Source organism: Giraffa tippelskirchi, chromosome X, assembly GCF_054371585.1.
Source record: "Giraffa tippelskirchi isolate mGirTip1 chromosome X, T2T-mGirTip1v1.2.pri, whole genome shotgun sequence".
Lineage (NCBI taxonomy): Eukaryota > Metazoa > Chordata > Mammalia > Artiodactyla > Giraffidae > Giraffa > Giraffa tippelskirchi.
Genome location: NC_137289.1, coordinates 17,762,401 through 17,772,583, shown reverse-complemented (window position 1 = coordinate 17,772,583; position 10,183 = coordinate 17,762,401). Strand labels below are relative to the sequence as shown.

Sequence of the window (10,183 nt, the reverse complement as noted above, 5' to 3'; positions counted from 1 at the left end):
AGCTGAAGCTCCAATATTTTGGCCACCTGATGCAAAGAACTGACTCATTTGAAAAGACCCTGATGCTGGGAAAGATTGAAGGAGGGAGGAGAAGGGGACGACAGAGGATGAGATGGTTGGATGGCATCACCGACTCAATGGACATAAGTTTGAGTAAACTCTGGGAATTGGTGATGGACAGGGAGGCCAGGCTTGCTGCAGTCCATGGGGTTGCAAAGAGTCGGAAACGACTGAGCCACTGAACTGAACTGAAGGCATGAATGAATGCTGTGCAGATTTGCTTTTTCTTTTCTGATCACAAAGGCTATTTGTAGTTGGCATTTGTTATTTGCTTATACTGGGCCCACTTTGGCTTGATGTTCGTATTTGGTGTAAGAAAGGTGTTCAACTTTATTTTTTTTTGCATGTGGACATCCAGTTCTCCAAGCAACATTTGTTGGAAAGACTATTCCTTTCCCATTGAATAGGCTTTGCACCCTTGTCAAAATGTAATTGAGTATAAATTAAGGTTCTAGTTCTAGACTCAGGTTTGTTCCTTTGACCTATATGTCAGTCCTTATACCAGCACCACACAGTCTTGATTATTGTAGCTTTGTAGTAACTTTTGAAATCTGGAAATGTTTGTTCCCCTACCTTGTTCTTTTTCAGTGTTTTGTTTGTTTGTATTTTGGCTATTTACTTCCTTGTGAATTTCAGAGTTACTTTGCCAAATTCTGCCAAAAAAAAAACTAGCTAGAATTTTGATAGGGATTATATTATATCTGTAGATCAATTAGGAGAGTATTGCCTACTTAACAAGTTTTCCAATCGATAAACATGGGAAGTCTTTCTATTTATTTATGCCTTCTTTAAATTCTTCCAGTAATGTATAGTTTTCAAGAGTACATGTTTTCTACTTTTTAAATAAGTTTATTCACAACTATTTTATGTTTTTAAATGCCATGTAAATGAGATTGTTTCAGCTAAATTTTCTTATTGGTTATTGCTAGTGTAGAAAAAATTGATTTTTATTTATTGCTCTCATATCCTGCAACTGTGCTGAACTTATTAGTTTAGATATATTTTTAGTGGATTCCTTAGAATTTTCTATATACAAAATCATGTTATATGCAAATTGTGATGGTAATTCCTCCTATCCAGACTTGATGCATTTTATTATTATTTCTTGTCTAATATTCCCTGCTAGAACTTCTAGTACAGTATTGAAAAGAACTGTTGAGAACAGACATCCTTGCCTTGTTTCCAATAGGAGTTTACATATCCAATACTATAGTTTACATATTTCATACCAGTGTTAGGTCTGGGGTTTTTGTAGATGCTTGTTATCAGATTGATAAAGCACCCATCTATTCCAAATTTATTGGGTACTTTTATCATGAAGAGATTTTTATTTTGTCACATGCTTTTTCTGTACCTATGGACACAATCATATAGGTTTTTTGTCCTGTATTTTGTTAATATGATGTATTACATTAATTAACTTTCAGATATTAACCCAACTTTCATTCCTGGCATAAATGCTGCTTGATCTCAGTATACAATCTTTTTAATATGCAGATGGATTTGGCTTGACAATATTGTGTTGAAGATTTTTCATCTATAGTTATGATATTATTTTTCTTGGTATGTCTTTTTCTGACTTTGGCATGAGGATTAAAATACCGGCCTCATAAAATGAGGTAAGATTCCTTCCCCCTTTGTTTTTTTGAAGACATTGCTAAGGATTCGTATTCTTTCTTTCTTAAATGTTTGATAGAATTTACAAATAAGATCACCTCATCTGGGCTTGTATTTGTGGGAAGATTTTCAACTTCTAATTTAATCCTTTAACTTAGTATAGTTCTACTTATATTTTTTTTCTTGAGTCATTTCAATAATCTGTGTCTTCCAGGAATTTTTAAGTTTCATCTAAATTGTTAATTTTTTGACATAAAGTTGTTCATAATATAATCCTTTAATTTCTGTAAGGTCAACATTGATGTTCCCACTTTCCTGATTTTGATAATTTGAGCATTTTTCCCTTGACCAGTCAAACTGAAGGTCTGTTAAATTTTTTATCTTCTCAATGAACCAACTTTTGATTTCATTGATTTTCCTCATGGTTTTTCTGTTTTATAGTTCATTGATTTTCCACCCTAATCATCATTTCCTTCCTTTTGCTTGCTTTTATTAAGTATATAAATTTAAAACTTTAGGGGTAACTAAAATTATTTGCTTCATTTAAAGTGGGATTTGAGACATCAGACATATAGAAATGTTTGTGAATGATATGGCATGTGGTAGTCATTTAGACCAGTTAACTAGGAGGAGAACCAATCTGCTAAAAATGGGTAAGATTTTGTTTAGAACATTTGTTGATGAATGAAATTTCAAGTCTGACTTGCATGAAGGTATTTATTGCATGAGTAGGTTATTTAAATAATCTGATCACATGAACCACAGCCTTGTCTAACTCAGTGAAACTATGAGCCATGCTGTGTAGGGCCACCCAAGATGGACGGATCATGGTGGAGAGGTCTGACAAAACGTGGTCCACTGGAGAGGAGACTGGCAAACCACTCCAGTGTTCTTGCCTTGAGAACCCCACAAATAGTGTGAAAAGGCAAAAAAGATAGGACACTGAAAGATGAACTCCCCAGGTTCCATGGGGCCGCAGAGTCAGACACGACTGAGAAACTGAACTGAACTGAACTGAGGTTATTTTGTAGTACTTTAATATTTATAATATTCATTTTCACTGAATCTTTACATCTAACCAGGTCCAAGTTTATTTTTTTATCTTAAGGAGAAGTGTGTTTTAATCAGCACACATACTACCCACTTTATGTTTTGTCTCTTGTAATAACCTTTAAAATAGTCCATGAGGTAGATAGTTTCTACATATTTTATGGAAATAGAAACTTCTAGTAAGCCTTGAAGTAGTTTCCCCAGGTTTAACCAGTTGAAAAGTGGAAGAATCTAGATGCATAAGATTCCAGACATTGTACACTTATATATCACAGTGCCTATAGCTAGGAGTTCAGCAGAGAATTCCTTGTTTACATGGAAATATTGAAACTGATAGTATTCAGGATAGTTGGTTTCAGTTTATAAAGCCTCTTTACTCAATTTTGTTGATTTTAAGTGGTATCATCTGTTCATTAAATTGAGCTGCTTTCACAGCTGGACACAGCCATGAAATTATATTCCAAGATTCATATATAAGGTGACTTTTCTGGGAAGAAAGTCTGTAGATTTAATCAAATTATCCAAAGAGGGCAATTATCAGTGCCCACTACCCAAGGTTCTCTGAGGAAAGAATGACATGAAGCCTAGGCTCTTCCAAATAGGGAAGAATGATCTTTTAGTTGGGATGGTGCTATAAGGGAGGTCAGTCCATTCTCAAACTTGGCTTGCAACATAGGGCAGTTGTTCTAGACCTAGTTGTTAGAGCCAATAGGCAGTGGTAATGGTGGACTGATAAATGACTTAGATGAAGGGAGATGATTCTAGATCTTAGAACACGATGCAGACCCTAGATACAAGATTCTAAACTCTGTTTGGTCCCGTGGTATAGGTTGCTAACATAGTCTATGACTATGTCCTCCCTAAAGGACCGTTCATTTGAGCTGTATAATATTAATTACTTTTCTAGTGCTTTTCCACTTCCTCACCAAGGTGTTCTACTCACGCAAGTAGTTAACTATGACAAATATCTGAAGACACTGGCTTCCCCACCTCAAGAGATTGATCCAGGTCAACCTAAAAGAGTTTATACTTTCAACTATATGTTTAAAAATGAGAAGGTCTGTCCAAATTTTGATACTTAGTATAAGTATTTTCTTCTTCCAAGGATGAATGTAAATCTCAGGCTTTACTTCTATTTATTTAAAAGATAAAATATGACATAGTAATTCTTGTGTAAACAAACTGAGAGCCTCCTGATACAAGAATGTGTTGGTTGAACAGAAATAATAGTTGTTTTTTATTGTACTAAGACTTGGGATTTTTTATTCTTTTTTAATTGAGGTATATTTAATTTACAATGTTGTATTAATTTCAAGTGTACAGCAAAGTGATTCAGTTATCCATATGTTCTTTTTCAGATTCTTTTCCATTATAGGTTATTACATGATTCTGACTATAGTCCCCTGTGTTACACAGTAGGTACTTGTTTCTTACCTATTTTATATATGGTAGTGTGTTAGGATCTGGTGTTGAAATTATAACATTTAATGCTCACAATTGTTCTGTAGATGAGTATTACTATCTGCCCTTTAATAAGAAGAAATCAAGGTTGACAGTGGTCAAATGCCTTGCCCTGAGTTACACAGCTAAGAGATAGAGCCAGGATTTGAATCTATATCTTCCTGGCTCCAAAATCTATATTCTTTCCCACCCCCATAGTACCTCCCTTAATTCCAGATTATGCTCTACTTCCTGTTTCCATTATTCAAGCCACTAGTGCTCTGTCTAGACAATCACTGAATGTTCCTCTTGAAAAATGAAGTACTAGGGACTTCCTTGGCGGTCCAGTGTTTAGGACTCTGCACTTCCACTGCCGGGGGGTCAGGTTCGATCCCTGGTTAGGGAACTAAGATCCCACAAGCATGTGGCATGGCCAAAAAGAGAGAAAGAAAAGAGAAATAAAGTACTAGGTGATGTTGCCATGATTGGATTACCCTCATGAATGTCTTGGAGAAGGCAATGGCATCCCACTCCAGTACTCTTGCCTGGAAAATCCCATGGATGGAGGAGCCTGGTAGGCTACAGTCCATGGGGTCGCTAAGAGTCGGACACGACAGAGCAACTTCACTTTCACTTTTCCCTTTCATGCACTGGAGAAGGAAATGGCAACCCACTCCAGTATTCTTGCCTGGAGAATCCCAGGGACGGTGGAGCCTGGTGGGCTGCCGTCTATGGGGTCGCACAGAGTCGGACATGACTGAAGCGACTTAGCAGCAGCAGCAGCATGAATGTCTTATGTGAGAGTGTTTTGTGTGTGAGAGAAAGACATACTGACTTGATCATTAAATCATGAAACCAAAGAGAATTATATCTGCACTCATGGAAGAGTTCACTGATATAAAGGCACAGAACATGCAGCAATCTCTTCTATAACAAAACTAGAGTAAAAGCTATTCTACTTCTTCCTTAATTGGAGTTTTTCTTAATCTTCTGTGCCTTAGTTTCCTCAGTTTAAACAATGGAGATAATAATCACACCTAACTTATAGGGTTTGGTGAAGGATTGAGTTAATACATGGAAAGCATTTAAAATAGTACCTGGTAGAGACAAATGCTCGATGAAAATGTTTTCACCCATTATGGGGTATTTTTTTTATGGGAAATGCAAATATGGGAAAGTATTTTTGTCATAGATGTATTCAGATAATGCAAAAGGCATATTCTTGGGTTATCCTTTGACGAAAATAACTCTTAGCTAACCTATTATACCCTTAAATTTCATGTTTTATCCGCCACCAACACTGAAAAATACTCTGAACACCTGCCCAGCCCCAAAGGTGACATATTTGAATCTCCATATGTTATAGATGGGACGATTTACGTTATCAATACTCTAACTTTCACCATCAATATATACCATTTAATAAAGTGTTAATCAGTGTGTTAATAGATTTAAAGCACAAAATGACAAAAAAATTTCCTTTTTTCCTCCCCTAAGAAGAGCTAAAACAAAGTGGTGTGTATTTCTCTAAATTTAGAGGTAACCATGTGTCTATCACTTTGGTTAATGAGAAGCACTCATTCCCCAGCATTCTTAGTAATCAGAGTTGTACCATGTTTGGCTTTGGCCAACACCTCCTACTTACCTTCTCCTTTTTTCACTTAGACTAGATTGAAACTGGATTGTGTTTTCTGAGAGCAGAGTGTGTGTTGAGTGACAGTAAATCTTTGACTCATGATTAAAATTTCTTTTAATGACATAAATGCATGGCGGTATATGCATATGAAGCCTGTGACTGCATTTTGTCTTTAATGGAATATGTCCACTGATGTTTTTCAGCAAATGAAGGATGATGAAACAGTTCAATTCACAGCAGGGCATCAAAAACAAATGAAACATCCTGGAAAGCCCAAGGGCCACTCATCATCTAAGAGAAGGTGAAGTATGTCACCACGGCTAAACAATCAAGGAGGGGGGAACTCTACCTCTAGGGTTTAGTCGTGTCAAAGGAAGCTTATAGTTATGTCCTTGAAGGATGGACAGATATGAGCATATTTGCAAGTAGAGGGGCAAGGCCCTAGGTAGGTCCAATCACTTGGAGTGACTGCAAGAGTTAATAAAGCAGGTTCCTGAGGCAGAAGGAGATGAAGGGCTAAACAAGAGGACAGATCTGCTCACATTCTTCCTGTGGTCACATTTTATTCATCCTCTAAGTGCAGTCTGGCTCCTTCTTATGGTACTCCAATGAAACAGTGTCAACGTGACCAGTGTCTGCTACACTTTGGCATTAATTTCTCAGCAGCATGTGATACAGTTGTTCACTCCCTCTTCCATGGAAAATTTTTAGTGTCCCCAGACACCACATTCTCCCAGATTCCTTGCCCTTTTATTAGTGACTTATTTTTTTCCTTCCTTTTCTGTCTTCTTTTCCACCTCTAAGTACTGCAGAGACCCAAAGCTGAATATTGGGCTCCTTTCTCTTCAATCCACCATCTCTGTAGATGATCCTTTGCAGTCTTACAGCTTTAAATATGATTCACATTACAAAAATTCTTACCTTTATTCCTCTAGACCACAACTTGCTCCTGAATTTCAGACTCATATACAACTGCCTACACAGTATTTCCATTGAGTATCTATTAATACTAGATACCTAAAATTCAACTGGTTCTACATGTTTGATCTTCTGGCCTTTTCCCTCTCCAAAAATGCTCTACTTTCAGCCTTCTGTATCTCAGCTAATAATACCATCCATCAGGTGTAATGTACATAAATGTGTAACAACCTGTTATCCACAAGAATAAGGGACATGAAAGGGTTTAGAAGTCCTAGTATTTAAAGTTTGCAGATGTCCATAGTATAAGTAGTCCCACCATGGCCTAGGTCAGGCTACCAATGTGAGGTCACTGAACTAGAATCAGGAAAGGTTGGCCACATTCCATTCTTGCAAGCAGTTGCTTAATACCTGCACACACTTGGTCTACCCAGTAGTTCAGACTAAAACATTCAGATTCACTTGAGATTTTTATTCTTTTATTATTCTTTCGCTTGTATCCCTTAGCAAGTTCAGCAATTTGATGCTAAGTGTAAATCTCACATCCCACCATTACTCTCCATTCCTCTGATCTATGCTGCCATCGTGTCACCAAGATACTCCAATATCTTATTTTTCTACTTTCCAACCTTCTCATCTAACTCATTTTATGACCTGCAGCCAGAGTGATCATATCAACACAGAAATCAGATCACACCACATCCATGCTGAAAATGCCTCATTACCTTTCCTAGGCACTCAGAGTACAATCTGAGCTCCTGACTCTGGTCTACCAACTCAGCACGATCTGGCTCCACCATCCTCTCCTAACATGTGTCCTCTGCATGGGCACAGGCCAGTTCTCCCTCCTCCTCCAGCCTCTGCCCAAAGGACACCTGCTCAGAGCGATCTGCCTGACCACATGATCCACTGGGGCTTCCCCTCCTGCTCTCTGTCCCCTCCCTGCTTGCTTCTCCCCAAACACGAATTTGAACTGTAATTATTTTGTTGAATCATAGCACACTTCCTGCCTGGCCTTCCCATGAGCATGGACATTCCATAAGGGCGGGGATTGTTTCTATGTGTGCTGCTGGAGGCCGCCCCCTAGCTCCTGGCACAGTGTCGAGCACAGAGGACGATGAGCCAATGGAGGAGAGTTGTCAGACCTGGAGTAAAAAGAAATTCACTTTTCTGAGACAGAAAAGATGGATAAGGAGGATCATGTACTGGCAGGGATTTGAGGTGATAGACTGTGGATATCAGACATCTTGACATAGAGTGAGACCCAGCTTTTCAGTAAAGAGCATTGAGGAGACATTAAATCATGAGTGCCAGGGCTCTATGAATGTTTGCATAGTAGTTGAACTGTTCAGATACATTACTGTATGTATTGAGAGTGTCAAGAGACAAAAAGTGGTCTATTGTATGCTCCTTGCTCAGTCCTATTTGTGGGATCTCTTTCCACTTGGAACATCCTCTTGCTTTATGAAATAATTTCTTCAAAACTGCAGTGCACAGAGATGTCCCTTTGGGGGTGGTAAGATGCATTTAACTCACATCTCAATCTCTTAATTTGGTTTCCAGTTGCTACTGTCACTCATGATGTTCATGAGAAGATGAAAGATAATCATACTCCACCTGGGGGCTTCTTTTCAAAATCTGCTTCACCAGAGCTTATGAATATGGCAGGAGATGGTATCCCACTCAACCAAGTGGATTCCCTGTCTGATGATTTCACTAGTCTCAAGAAAGATGGGCCAATTCACAAACCTGGGAATAATGCACTCATAGGAGGAACCAAGAACTGCAGCGTCTCTGCAGGTGACTCCAAAGCCACAGCAATGTCTTCAAAGGGAATTGTGCCAAATAAATCGCAGATGAGTCTTGCTATGGCACAGAAAATTAACTATGATATAAAATATGAATTAATGAAAGAAGTTTGGAAGTTTGGGCGAAGTAAGTGATGAAAGAATATCTATCAATAAAACCATGGGAAGTTGCTCCTATTTTATGATTTAGAGTAAACTGAACCTACCTCTTGAACTCATCTTTTGATTGAATTGGGTTTTTACATAATTTACGATAGTTTGTCTAAAAATTCCTAATACCTCTCTTAATCTTTTTTGTTTTGCATGGTTAATGTTTACAGTAGTTTCCTTAGTAGAGACAGAGAAGGCAATGGCAACCCACTCCAGTACTCTTGCCTGGAAAATCCCATGGACAGAGGAGCCTGGTAGGCTGCAGTCCATGGGGTCACTACGAGTCGGACACGACTGAGCGACTTCACTTTCACTTTTCACTCTCATGCATTGGAGAAGGAAACGGCAACCCACTCCAGTATTCTTGCCTGGAGAATCCCAGGGACGGGGGAGCCTGGTGGGCTGCCATCTATGGGGTCGCACAGAGTCAGACACGACTGAAGCCACTTAGCAGCAGCAGCAGCAGCCTTAGTAGGGATGTACAGGTGTTATAATTCATCATTAGAAAGGCATGTGTAACACTGTGAAATAGAGTGTAACATTGTAGCCCATGAAGAATGGTTCCTGAAGTGGTAGATGCACTATTCTCATCTCTTTAGAAATACTTATTTTTTTAAATATCTTCAGATTTTGAAAGAATTTTCACTTTGCTTGAAGAAGTATAAGGACCTCTTGCAGTCAAGAAACAATTTGTTGAATTTACCATCAAGGAAGCTGCAAGGTGAGTATAAAAAAGAACTCCTCAACCTTTTTAATGCAGTTCTGCCCAATGCTGAACAGGGGCAGGAACAGGCCTTGCCTTGTTTATGCCAAACTCTGGCCCTCAATTGTAGCTTATACTATTTCCATAGGCGCTAGATGAATATTGTTTTAGTCTAACTCATCCATGGAGCCTTCTAAGCTCACTATAGTCTGGGGTGGGCCTGGGCCCTTGATTGCCTCTCTTGGTATTTTCCTAGACTGTATCTTTCCATTAGGATATGTTTTCTGTTCCCATGTAGATTGTAAGCTCTATTTTCTATCTATTACTGTGCCTTACACATCATAGATGCTTAACTATCTTATGGTTAATTCAATGCCTCTTTATTTTCAGGTTTAAAAGAGTAGTCTTAATCCAGCAACTTGAGAAGGTCCTATAAAAAGTTGAATCCAACCGCCTGAGCAAAAAAAGTTAATCACAAGAAAAATGGATAACCGTGTTCTTGCAAAGAACAATGAGAAGGAAGTACACATTTTCTATGCTGCATGGTAGGATGAGATGCTGCTGAAGCTTCTTAAAATATTGTCAATAAAATTGCCCTTCTAGAGGCTAAGAAGAAAAGCAGTGGAGTCTTTCAATTTTATGGTTCTCCGTCAGTAAAAGCTGGACTACTGCCCTAAGAATTTCCAGTGAAACTAGAGCTTGTTGTCTGTCTTTGTTCTCCTACCTGAGGAGGGGGATGTTACTAACACATTAAGCTAAATGTACAGTCCTTGGAGCAGGTCCAGTGGTTGTAGCTGGTAT

The 10,183-nt window shown here is 38.5% G+C and overlaps 1 pseudogene; it reads left to right on the top strand.

Moving 5' to 3' along the window:
• The first annotated feature begins 2,326 nt into the window (after positions 1 to 2,326).
• On the top strand, positions 2,327 to 9,854 carry LOC145535573 (integrator complex subunit 6-like; annotated as a pseudogene).
• The last annotated feature ends 329 nt before the right edge of the window (positions 9,855 to 10,183 follow it).